This window comes from Tenrec ecaudatus, chromosome 1 (genome assembly GCF_050624435.1).
Source record: "Tenrec ecaudatus isolate mTenEca1 chromosome 1, mTenEca1.hap1, whole genome shotgun sequence".
In the NCBI taxonomy this organism is placed as follows: Eukaryota; Metazoa; Chordata; class Mammalia; order Afrosoricida; family Tenrecidae; genus Tenrec; species Tenrec ecaudatus.
The window spans coordinates 84,423,684-84,437,091 of NC_134530.1; the positions used below are offsets into that span (position 1 = coordinate 84,423,684).

The following is a 13,408-nucleotide window of genomic DNA, read 5'->3' on the forward strand; positions in this document are numbered from 1 at the left end:
TGAGTAAGAATCAAATTAACATCTATTACATTTGAGGCCTTGAGGTTTGGCAACCTCTTTTATGTAGGAGGTTATCTTTTCCCCCAACTTACTTTAGCTTGGGTCCACACAAACCCTACAAAGAAAGTAGGCACTGAAGGAGAAAGCTTTCCAAAGTGAGGAGGGATTCATGCAACAATCTGTGAAACTCAGCAGATCTGAGGAACAAAAGGGCCACCGTGATCGGCATGGAATGAGTTCAAAGAGCAATGTGTTAGCAAATAAGGTAGGAGAAAGAGCCAACAGCCATCCAAGTAGGGGGTTGGATTTGCACCTGGGGAGTGGTGATATTCGATACATAAAGCGCAGTGTATGAATGCTCATTTTCTGCCAGCTGAAAATTGTTTGTAGGGTGGCAAGAATAGAAGGTGAGACACTAGCTGTGGTATTTGCTCAAGGGAAAGATTACGATGTCCTCGACTAGCGTGGCAGATAGAAACAGGAAGATGTGGCTCAGTTCGGGGTACATTTTGAAGGTCAGATGACAAAAATTAAGGGAGGCTCCTCGGTCTTTAATGAACACGGCGATTCCTAAGACAGGGCCGGGCAGCTTGGAAGCAGCGTTCTGGAGGTCACACTTCCTTGGAGGATGTGTTAAGTTTGAGCGAAATGTTAGACAATGAAGTAGAGACAGGTAAGCAGTTGGATAGACAAGTTTAAAGCTCCAAAAAAGTAAAAGCAAAGAATTTAAATGTGGGGTCACTGGCTTATCAGTGGCATTGAAGGCCATGGGATTGCATGAGGTCATCCAAAGCAGAGAACAAAGAAGGTCCAATGGCTGCTTGCACGGATTGTTTTACTCCGAATCTGTTCATTAGGAACCAACTCAAACAGCGAGGGTTGATAAGGCATGTAGGAGGTGCATTAAGTCAAATGGGGAGTTGATGCATCTATTCCAGAAAGAGGTCTACAGATATGATGTGGCAGAACCAAGATTTAAATTCAGGAGACTTGATCCCATTGCCAAAATCACTCTCTATCTCTCCACATCCTTCCAACACTCACACTGGATTCATCATTCAAAATCATTGCCACTGAATCAATTCTGACTTATAATGACCCTATAGGACAGAGACCACCACCTAACCTGCCAGTTTGTCACACTGTGGTGACGTGTATGGTGCTGTGATGCTGGAAGCTATGTCACTGGTATTTCAAATACCAGCAGGGTCACCCAAAGTGGACAGGTTTCAGCAAAGCTTCCAGACTAAGAAAAGACTAGGAAGAAGGAAAAGGCTTTGGAGGAAAAGTGTAGATGAACCACCGAAAGTTTTAACCAATGCTCAAGATTGTCAGACCAAATGCTCATGTTTCTTATTTATTTTTTTAAAACTTTTTTAGGGGCTCATACAACTCATCACAATCGATAAATGTACATACCGCAATTGTATAAAGCACATCCATACATTCCCTGCCCCAATCATTCTCAAAGCATTTGCTCTCCACTTAAGCCCTTTGCATCAGGTCCTCTTTTTTTTCCCCTCCCTCCCCGCTTCCCCCTCTCTCATTAGCCCTTGATAATTTATAGATTGTTATTTTGTCATATCTTGCCCTATCTGGAGTCTCCCTTCCCCCCCTTCTCTGCCGTCCATCTCCCAGGGAGGAAGTCACATGTGTATCCTTGTAATCGGTTCCCTCTTTCCAACCCACTCACCCTCCACCCTCCCAGCATCACCCCTCACATCCCTGGTCCTGAAGGTATCGTCCACCCTGGATTCCCTGTGCCTCCAGCTATGTTTTTTAATTATATTTCATCACAGGTGACAATTTTAAATACAAGTTGATTGGTTTTTCCTAGTCACAAATTAGAGTGAAAATTCTGTTACAGTTTTATTGTAACAAATGTTCCTTTAAACTACTTCTTTAGGAATATATTGAAATGCCAATAGTAGATTGAATTACATTCTGTAATAAAGTACTAATCTGTTAGTTTAAATATGTACAATTTTAGGGAAATGTCAACAATTAATTCATTTTTGTTGTTGTTGCTAGATTTTTTTCAAAGATACATTAAAGTAATTTCACTTCATAAAAAGAAAGAAAACCTTGTAGCTCCCTGCATAACATTGTTGGATACTGAAAACTTCCCGAATAGCAGCAGAACACTGTCAGAGGGGGCGCCAGAGATGAGCCCTCAGGTCAGAAGACATAAAACTATGACAGGAAGAGCTCCTCCTCAAAGCAGTGGGCCCTAAAGACAGGATGGAAGGAAGCCTGCAAGGAGGAAAGCCTTTGGGCCCCTCATTTGCTTATGGGGCACGCACAATTCAAAATGAGAGGGAACTACTGCAAACATCAATTATTAATCAGAACTTGGAATGTATGAAATAGGTATCTAGAAAAATTGAAAGTTGTCAAAAATGAAATGGAAGGCATAAAGATCAAATTTCTAGGTGTTGGTGAGCTGACATGGACTGGTATTGGGCCATTTTGAATCAGAAAATCATATGGTATACTTTTTTTTTTTTTCAGGGCGATGCGAGGCAGCTGCCTTTATTGGGGACTATGGTCCAGGGACACAGCTGCTTCACTCAAGGGCTACACATTTGATCTGGAAGTTGCCATCGGCCTCCAGGAAGTTGATCGTCTCCAGGTTGCGGCGGTTGGGGAACTTGAATGTGTGTCCGTCTGGCAGCTTGATGCTCAGGTCGGCTTGGTCGAAGGAGAAGCACACCTCAGCGACACTGCCCGCCTGGAAGGGGAAGTTGGTCTCCCGGTGCTCGGCGCCCCAGGCCCCGGCGTCCTTGCTGTTACACACGATGGTGTTGGTGTCACCATGGGCGTCGAAGCGAGGGTTGAAGTGCAGACACAGGTTGTTGTTGTCTTTGCCCAAGTTCAGCACGAAGCATTTGGCGTCGGGGGCCACCTGGCCCCGCACCCAGAGGCAGGTCCCGGGCTTGAGGTTCAGGTTGCTGGCCACCAGACCGCAGGCCATGGCTATGTGCAAGGTGATCTGGGCAGGCGATCTACCAGCTGTCCCAAGACTCCACCGAGAGGAGAGATCAATATGGTGTACTTTGCCAGGAAGGACAGATTCAAGAGGCATGGTGTTGAATTCATAGTCAAAAGGGACATTTCAAGATCTATCTTGAAATACAATGCTGTCTGTGATATGATAATATCTATCTGCAGTCAAGGAAATCCAGTCAATACAACTATGATTCACATGTATGTATCAACCCCTAAAGCTAGTGATGCAGAAAGGGCAAAATTCTACGGCCCTCCTGCCTCAGGGGCTCATCTTCTGGCACTCTCTCTGACAGTGCTCTGCTTCTATTCATGACATTTCCAGTACCCGAAAATGGAGCTTTAGTATATTTTCAATAGCCTCATATGCATGTGAAAGTTGGGATAAGAAAAACAGAAGAAGAATTGATGCATTTGAATTATGGTGTTGGTGAAAATATTGGCAATACTGGGGACTGCCGAAGAACAAAAACAAATCTGTCTTGGAAGACATACAGCTAGAATATTCCTTAGAAGCAAGAATGGGGAGACTTCATCTCATGTATTGTGGACATGTTTTCAAGAGAGGCCAGTCCCTGAAGAAGGATATCATGCTTGGTAAAACGGAGGGCCAGTGAAAAAGCGGAAGGTCCTGGACAAGATGGATTGATACAGTGTCTGCAACAATGGGCTCAAACATCAGAACCACTGGGAGGATGGCCCAGAACCAGGCAGGGTTTCATTCTGTTGTGCATCGGGTCACTATGGGTTGGAACCCACTCAGTGTCACCTAACAACAGCAGGACAGAGTGGAACTGCCCCTGTGAGTTCTGAAACTGTGAATCTTTACAGGAGTAGAAAGCATGGACTCCTACTACCCCAAAATGGTGAACATTAGAAAAAAGGAAGGACAAAAACCCGCCACCAGTCAATTCTGACTTATATCAACCCTAAAGAACAGAATGGAAATGCTTCCCAGAGTTCCTGAGGCTGTCCATCTTTGCCGGGTCAGATAGCCCTATCTTCCTCCCACTACTGACATTGTGGATAGAAGCCTGGTGTGTATCACACTGTACAACCAGGATTCCTAGTGAACCTGAAGTGGGTGTTTATCTGTCACACACAAAGTCTCACAGCTATAGAGCCGATACTGACTCATAACAACCCTGTGAGTTTCTAAAGCTATCACTCTTAAGGAGAGTGGATAGCCCTGTCTTTCTCCTAAGGAGTGCCTGGTGGTTTCAAACTGCTGACCTTGCGGTGAGCAGCCCAATGTATAACTGTTACTATATTAATAAATCAGGAATAGTTAAGCAAAATGTACAAGTGTTTAAAACCATGGCCTAAGAGATCAGAAGTCACCACTGGGGCAACGTGGCAACCACCTCCTGGTTCCCAAACCCCGTTATGTCCTGGGGCATGCCCCTGCTAGGACCCCTGGTAATAATTTGCTTGCTGTTACTTTTAACCCCTTGTCCTTTTAATTCCTTCAAGAACAAATAAGAGACATATCCAATCTAACTATTAATCAATACCTGTTACATCCTTACAGCCCCCTGCCTACTGATGCTGGTCCAAAGCATTCTGGTCCATAGCCCCTGCCCCTGTTCCATCACCCAGTACCAGCAGGAAGTAGTCAGATCAAACCTTGATCCCCCTTTATCACTAAAAGACTGGATGTTTGGACTGAGCTGAAGCAGGGCAGGGCCCTGCTTCCCTGCACATCCCTGGAGGTCAGCAGCTGCCCCCTGGAATGAGAAGTCCGAAGAACAATGCCTGACTCCATGACATCTGGTCGAACTGCCTGCAGGAGCTGATAAACTACATCCTGGGACATAAACCTTGCTGCTGCACCATGGACCCTCTACCCCCCCTCCCCCGCTACTTTTCTTTAAAACCTGGGCTCCAGACAAAGCCCACAGTTTCCCTGGGCCACTTGCTAGGCCACGGGATTTTGCCCGGGAGATCTCTCTCTCTCTCTCTCTCTCTCTCTCTCTCTCTCTCTCTCTCTCTCTCTCTCTCTCTCTCTCTCTCTCTTCTCGTCCTGTGCCTCAGTTAACCTCTCAGTAACCAGTATGTTAATGGGGCTCCTTTAAACTCTCACAGTAAATCATAGTAGAAGGATTATTTCATTTCTGACTTGTCTGCCTTTGAGAAAGTTGTCTTTCTTCTTTGAACGCTCTCTACCAAGACCATGGTCTTCATCTGAAAACATAGGGACGATCATTTTTGTTGGGCACCATTGAGTCAATTCCAACTCATAGCAAACCTGTAGGGCAGAGAACCACTTCCCACAAAGGGTTTCCAAAGCTGTGATTTTTCATAGGAGTAGATAACCAGATCTTTTCTCCTGCAGAGTAACGGATGGGATTCAACTGCCAAACTTTTGATTAGCATCCAATCATTTAACATTGTGCATGTGATATATATATTCAATAATAGTTGTATTATTTTCAAAACTACAACTGCTAAAATACTGATTCATCTTTTAATTTCATCTTGAATATCTGACTTCTCTAAGCTTTCCCCAATGCCCTGTTTATATCCTCCTCATATTCACATCCACATAATCTTCACCTTTTCTGTATTCTCATAGCAATTGGTTTATGGCACATGCTTAATGTTCTGTCGTAGAATTACTCTTACATATGCATGATTCCCCACTAGACTTCTGCTAGCCCCTTCCCCAAGCATTGATTAGGCATTGGTTAAACATGATACCATCACATGTTCTTACTCTTCCTCCCCCATTTTCCCACCCTCATCATATTGCCAGGACCACTGGAAGAGATGCCAACCCCCAACCAATGTTACTGCCATAGAGTCAATTCTGACTCATAGGACATCCTACAAGACAAAGTAGAACTGCCCTTTCGAGTTTCTGGAACTGTTTAGAGGAGTAGAAAGCCTCATCTGTCTCCCTTGGAGTAGTTGATGGTTTCAAGCTGTTGACCTTGCAGTTAGTGAGTCAACTATGCCACCAGGGTTCCTCGCTAGAAGAAATCTTAGCTAAGACTACTCCTCTCAGTAACAGGAGAGTGCAGTGAAAGGTGTGGATATTGGATAACATAGATCTGAGAGGACTCCAGTCTACTGGTTACCTCTACTTGCATCACCCCTTCAGTTACTCTTTTACAAAATAGCCCCCTATTTTCCCAGGGTTTGTCCCCATTGCTCAGGAGCAAAGGAGTATGAGCACCATCCCCACTGTGGAGCGTTCTCTGAGACGATAATCACATCCTCTGTGGCTCAGGCATCCACTCATTGAGGAAAAGATTGGGGATCCAAAGGGAAAACAAGGGAGCAACTACATTAGTTTAGCACAGACTGGTGACGCAAATGTCAGAACAGCGCTTCCGTCTTTGTCACTTCTGTCTTTGTCACCTCTACCAAGTATAGCCCTTGAGATATGGCCAAGGAGAATCTTTGAAATAGGTACTTACTTATCCAGCTATTTGGAAAACAATACCAGCCTTACATAGAAAAGCATGTTGTCAAGTCCATACCAATCCATAGCAGCCCTGTGCACAACAGAATGAAACACTGCACTGTCCTATGCCATCCTTGCCAGCGTTCCTGTGCGTGAGCCCATTGATGTGTCCATCCATCCTGTTGAGGGTCTTCCTATTTTTCGCTGACCCCCTACTTTACCAAACATGATGTCCTTCTCCAGGGACTGCTGTCTGCTGGAAATATGTGCAAAGTATGTAAGACCAAGTCTTGCCATCCTTGCCTCTGAGGAGCACTCTGACCTTCCTTCTTCCAATACAGATCGGTTTGTCCTTTTAGCAGTCCAGGGTGCTTTCAATGTTCTCCAGCACCATAGTTCAAATGCATCCATTTTCCTTCTGCCCTCCTTCTTCAATGTCCAACGTTCACATGCATATGAAAAAGCATGTTCTACACCATCTTGAGAAACAAATGGAATGAGTTGCCTTTGAGGTGATGCTGACTCACAGTAAGCTCGGGTGTGTCAGAGTAGAACTGCACTCTCTAGGTTTTCCTGGCTGCCATCTTTCAGAAGCTGTCTGAAAGACCTTCTACTGAAGCCCCTTGGGGGGGGGGGTGTATTGACCCCTCAGTCTCTCAGTTAGTAGCCCAGCAATTAATCCTTTGAGCCACCCATGGACTCATTGAACATAGTAACTCTATCAAATTAATATTTTTCCATATCATTAAGCAAACTGCTAGGGGAAAAAAAGAGGGAAGGGCAGGAAGGAGGGAGCAATGGAGGGTGAAATTCTTCCAGAGGGTGCAAAGAGTCAAAGGTAAAGAGTTAGGTTAAAAAACAGAATTAAATCATCTTTCCTCCTAAGAAATGCAGTGAAAGTACCTCACCAAAACTAACACTGATCATGTGTGTCTGCTGGCACTTACAGTCTATTCAGTAAATAAGAAGATAACCAAGATATGGGGGAAATCTATTATTGGGGAAAATGTTTGGTTTTTTTTTTTAATAAGGGCTCTTGGGGTTTTTTAATAAGGGTGTAAGAGGGAGGGAGATAAAAGAGAACTGATATCCAGGAGTTCAAGAAGAAAGAAAATGTTTTCAAATTGATTGCATTAGCAATTGTACAATACCTCTTGATATGATTGACTATGGAATGTTATATCTGTAAGAGCTCCAATAAAATGATTAATTTTTTTAAAGAAGATAATCAAAGAGTGTGTCTACAAATTCATGGAAGCCTTTATTAAACAGAAATTTTAAAATGCGGAAAAACTACTGTTTCTCAGTTACCCCCCCATCTAGGTTCTCTGTTTGTCATATGATGTCTCCATCTCTCTACCCTTCCCAGAACCCTGATGGGGCAGCTACTGACTGCAAGGTCAACAGCTCGAAATGACCTCCCCCTCTGAGGAGAAAGAGGCGGTTTTCTGCTCCTGTAAAGAGTTACAGTCTCTGAGGTAGGGGGGAGTGGAGAGGGAGGGGGGAGTGGGGAGGGAGGGAGAGTGGAGAGGGAGGGGAAAAATGAGGACCTGATACCAGGGGGTTAGGTGGAGAGCAAATGTTTTAAGAATGATGAGGGCAATGAATGTACAGATGTGCTTTACACTATTGAAGTATATATGGATTGTGATAAGAGTTGTATGAGCCCTAATAAAATGATTTTTAAAAGAGTTACCATCTCAGAAACTCACAGGAGCAGTTCGACTCTGTCCTACAGGGTCGAGGTGAGTTGGCATTGCCCCGGCGGCAGTAAGTTTGGATTTGGTTTTCAAACCTTGGCCAAAGAATTCTGTGCTCTTCTACTTGTGTTTACACAATGTCAAAACTTCAGTTTGGGCATCTTCAGGGGACTTCAATCATGTTCCATTTAAAAGTTCTGTGGGCTCCAAATAAGAAATGCGTTTGAAGGGGCAAGATCAAGCGCGTAGGGTGGGTGAGGTCAGGTTTCCCAACCTAATTCTCATAGGCAGACCTTGCTACCTTTAGCGAATGAGCAACTGAACTGTCATGATGGGGGTCTGGGGTGGAATCCTTGGCTACATTTTCCTGGTTTTCTTCCCCACTAATTCAGTTTCTTGACTTTTTTATTTAGACTTCTTCATAATAAGCACCAGGGATCAATGGGTGTCCTTCAAGAAAATCTATCAAGTTGCCTCTCTGGAATCACAAGCAAGTCACCAGAGCCCTCTGAGCTGACACTCCAGCTTGTGTTCAACTGGCCCAGCAGACGCCCTTGTAAGCTCCTGTTTGGTTTGAACTTTTTGTCAAAGGTTACCCTTAGTGAGACTAAGTCTGCGAGAACTTGTTTAGAGCTATCCACTGGTCACAGAGATATGCTTAAACACACTATGCTTGGGATAAGCCTATGCATGTATGAACAAGACCCCTACCAGCAATACTTTTTGATTTACCGTATGTGGATTTGCCATCTGTTCCCTGTGTCCTCAGAAAATGCCCACCTTGATGGGGGAAATGTACAAACATGTTGACAGGTTCACTACTCGACATTAATGAGAAATGAAACATTTGACTAAAGATGCTACCTTGCTTTGGAGATGATAAGGGAAGATGAATCTGAGTCCACAAAATGCTAACTGACATTTTGACTAATCACTTAAGATCACTCCGGCACTTCCAATTTGACAGCTAGTATAATAAGCAGAGGTTCTGTGCCTTATCCAAAGTCATACGATACCTTCTCTCCTCATTGCAGTGCTGATCCATAGCAACCCTATCGAACAGGGCAGAACTGCCCCTGTGAGTTTCTGAGACAGTAACTCTTTATGGGAATAGAAAGCCTCATCTTTATTCCACAGAGTCCCTGATGGGTTTGAACTGCTGGCCTTGTGGTTATGAAGCCAACACATGACCACTATATCACCTGGGGTCCTTAGGATACTGCACATTCCATTACAGATTTTAACACTTTCTGGTTCTGTGACTTTGAGAAATCCATTGAATGCCTTTGAGCCTCAGTTTCCTCTTTTGTAAAATGGGGACTATAATGACAGGCCTGCATGACCCCTGAGTAATCCATCCGCTACCCACTTCAAAAGGTTGCCATGGGGATTTAAAAGGATAATGCACATGAAAGTGTTTGGGAAAAATTAAAAGCCTGGATCAATATGAGGGATTATTATGGTCATTACTGCACAGTTCAGTGCAAATTGGTGGCAGACACTGCTAGCTCCTGTTCAATATCCATTTCCTTCTTTATTTATCATGTTAACAGAACTCTCATTTTATTTGAGAAGGCACTGTGCATCTTAAAAATATATCCCAATTTCCTTTATCCCCAAAGATTATCATGGGGCTATTTTCAGCCAATAGAATGTAAGCAAAAGTCTGTTGGGGGAGAATGTTTCCAGAAAACTATTGTGTCTTTGAGCAAAAGGGGTACGCTTTGAGATAGGACGGCCATCTTGCTATTTTGAAGACAGAAACCACATGCCTAGAAAGTCAAAGCCATAAGCTAGAAGGAGTTGAGTCCTTGTGTCCTTGCTCAAGTTGCTGCGCTAGCTCTCGATCGTCTACCTAACTTATTGGTTCACTAAGAAAACTAAACTTTGGATTTCATTAAACCATGGTGGTTAGGTTTCTCTCATGTGTAGCCAAATGCAATCCTAGTTGACAAAAAGTGTTACCACATGCAGTGTAGCACCAATGAAACATACAACTCTCTTCTAGTTCTTGAATGCTTCGTCCATCCCACTATCATGACCCCGACTCTACCTTACAAATCCAGCTAGATCAGAGCATGTACATGGGTACAGAACAGGACTGGAAACAGGGAATCCAGTACAGATAAATCCCTGAGAGTGACCATACCTGGAGTGTAAGGGGAGGGTGGGGAGAGAAAGAGGGACTTAATCACAAGGATCTACAGATAACCCCATCCCAGGGGGATGGACAACAGAAAAGTGGGTAAAGGGAGACTTTGGTCAGTGTAAGACATGAAAAAATAATAATAATTTATAAATTATCAAAGGTTCATGAGGGAGGGTGGAGGGAGGAGGAAAACGAGGAGCTGATGCCAAGGGCTCAAGTAGAAAGGAAATGTTTTGAAAAGGATGATGACAACATATGTACAGATGTGCTTGACACAATGGATGGATGTATGGATTGTGATAAGAGCTGTACCAGCCCCCAATAAAATGATTTTTAAGTGTTACCATAGAAACAAGAGTAATTCATTCTCAGGCTTCTTACTACAAATGGTCCCTTCAGAGTTGTTCTGGTTTGAATGGTATCCCCCAAGAAAACATGTTGAAATCTTAATCCATGACACCTGTGTGACCTTATTTGAAAACAGGGTCTTCCCTGACCCCCACACCAGGGTGAAACATGAAGGGAGTGCAACAGATCAGCAAGGGGAGCAAAGCAATGTAGTCCCTGAGGAATCCCAAAAATAGACTTCAAGGGCAGGGCTTAGCACCTCATCAGACTGGATCGGAAAACATTCATGCACGTCAGCAGAGATCCTGGAACTATGTTTAGGCTCCCCCCTCCCCCTGCCCATGTCTATTTAGATAAGATAGGCAGGCTACACAATCCTGAGAAGGAAACAATGGGACTTACAGTTCCAGGAGGACATGGGAGAAGGGGAGGTTGGGGAAAGGAAGGAACAAAGAGCCAACAAACCCAGGGATGAGGAAACAACAGTGATCTAAAATCGATGGCAAGGAGGGCACAGAATGCCTGGTAGGGTTTCAGCAAGTGCAATGCAGCCAAGAGGAATTACTGAAAGCTGGATGAAGGTTGAACATGATAGTGGGACAAGCAGAAAGTAAAAGGAAATAGAGGAAAGAACTAGGAGGCAAAGGAAATTTATAGAGGTATAAATACAGGCACATAAATATGTAAATATATTTATATATAATGATGGGGAGATAGATCTATGTACATACATTTATATGTTAAGAATTAAAGTAGCAGATGGACATTGGGCCTCTACTCAAGTACTCCCTCAATACAAGAACAATGTGTTCTAATACCTGGCATTCTGTGATGCTCACCTTCCTGACAATATCGCTGAAGACAAAATGGATGCATAAGCAAATGTGGTGAAGAAATATAAAATATAAAAAATATAGCCACAAAAGCCTGTGTTATAATGAGGTGCCGATGGGACCAGGTATCAGGTATCAATGACCCAGAACAAAATCATATCCAATGTGAACTGGGGGGTTGGGGAGGCATATGGGGTGAAGACCCAAAGTCCATCTGTAGACAATTGGAAATCCCCTCACAGAAGGGTCACAAGAAAGAAATGAGCCAGTCAGGGTGCAGCATAGCATCAATGAAACACAACTTTCCTCTAGTTCTTTAATGCTTCCTTCCCCCCACACTATCATGACCTCAATTCTACTTTACAAATCAGATTAGACCAGAACATGCACACTGCTACAGATAAGAGAACACAACACGGGGAATTCAGGATAGATAACCCCCTCAGAGCCAACAATGAGAATACAGATACCAGGAGGATAAGGGGAAGGTGGGTGGCGAGAAGGGGAATCCATCACAAGGATCGACATATAACCCCCTCCCAGGAGGTTGAACAACAGGAAAGTGGGTGAAGGGCGACAGAGGACAATGTAATGTATGAAAATTATAATCTATAACTTATCAAGGGTTCATGAGGGACGGTAGGTAGGGGAGGGAGGAGGAGAAAATGAGGAGCTGATATCAAGGGCTCAAGTAGAAAGAAAATGCTTTGAAAATGATGATGGCGCGGTGCTTCTGGGGCGCGCTGCCCAGCGGTATGGCGCCGCAGCCGCCCTTGCGCGTGTTGTGCCTGGGGGGTTTCCGGCAGAGCGAACTCGGCTTCTGCGAGATGACGGGCGCGCCCAGGAAAGCGCTGCGGGGTCTCAGCGGGCCGCACCCGGTCCCGGAGGCGGTGGCCCCCAGGGTGCCTGGCCAGACTCTGGGCCCTGCGCGCTCCAGAGGAGCAGCCGCGGGGCTGGTGCTTCTCCGTTTTCTCTGCGCTGGAAGAGCCCACCGTGTGCAGGGGACTGGAGGAAGCCCTGGAAACGGTGGCACAAGCCTTGGCCCAGCAGGGGCCTTTTGAAGGGCTCCTGGGTTTCAGCCCGGGGGCAGCATTAGTGGCCCTTGTGTGCGCCCTGGGCCAGGCTGGTGATGCCCGCTTCCCCTTGCCATGCTTCATCATTCTGATCTCAGGTTTCTGCCCGAGGGGCCGTGGACTCAAGGAACACAGCCTGAGGGCCCCCTTGTCAGTCCCCTCCCTCCATGTGTTTGGGGACACTGACCGTGTCATCCCTTCCCATGAGAGTGTGCAGCTGGCTAGCCGGTTCCCTGGAGCCATCACCCTCAACCACTCGGGAGGCCACTTCATTCCGGCCACCGCCTTCCAGCGCCAGGCTTACCTCAAGTTCCTGCACCAGTTTGCAGAGTGAAAGTAACAATGCCTTTGTGTCTTCTGCCACCCCCAGCCTCTGGGGCACCTGGCAGTGGGACAGCCTCCCCATCCGCTGTAGTCCCTGCCTCCCCTTTCTCCCCATACCCTGGAACTCCTCCCACCCCCACTGTGACCGGTGAGGAGACAAATACTGTTTTACAGAGCTGTGCTCGGCATCAGGAAACAGCAAAAGGCCTTGATGGACAGACACCAAGGCATAAGGTCAGACAAATCCAGGCCAGTGAAGCCTTGGAGGAGGAGGGTGACATGGGAAAAGCAGGGTCTGGCACCGCTGGCTGTCACATAATAAAGTGATTACTGGGGAGAAAAAAAAAAAGAAAATGATGATGGCAGCAGATGTATAAATGTGCTTGGCACAATAGATGAAGGTATGGTTTGTGATAAGAGATGTAAGAGCCCCCAATAAAAGTATTTAATAATAATAAAATATATATATACATATGGCATCTGGATCTTAAAGGCTTGAAGATAAACAAGTAACCATCTAGCTGGGAAGCAAAAAAGCCTGCATGGAAGAAGCACACCAGCCTGTG

At 45.1% G+C, this 13,408-nt stretch overlaps 2 pseudogenes; one reads left to right on the top strand and one right to left on the bottom strand.

The window, feature by feature from the left end:
• Window positions 1–2,551: 2,551 nt before the first annotated feature.
• On the bottom strand, window positions 2,552–3,035 carry LOC142435799 (galectin-1 pseudogene; annotated as a pseudogene).
• Window positions 3,036–12,200: 9,165 nt separating this feature from the next.
• LOC142435810 (esterase OVCA2 pseudogene) lies at window positions 12,201–12,852 on the top strand (annotated as a pseudogene).
• The last annotated feature ends 556 nt before the right edge of the window (window positions 12,853–13,408 follow it).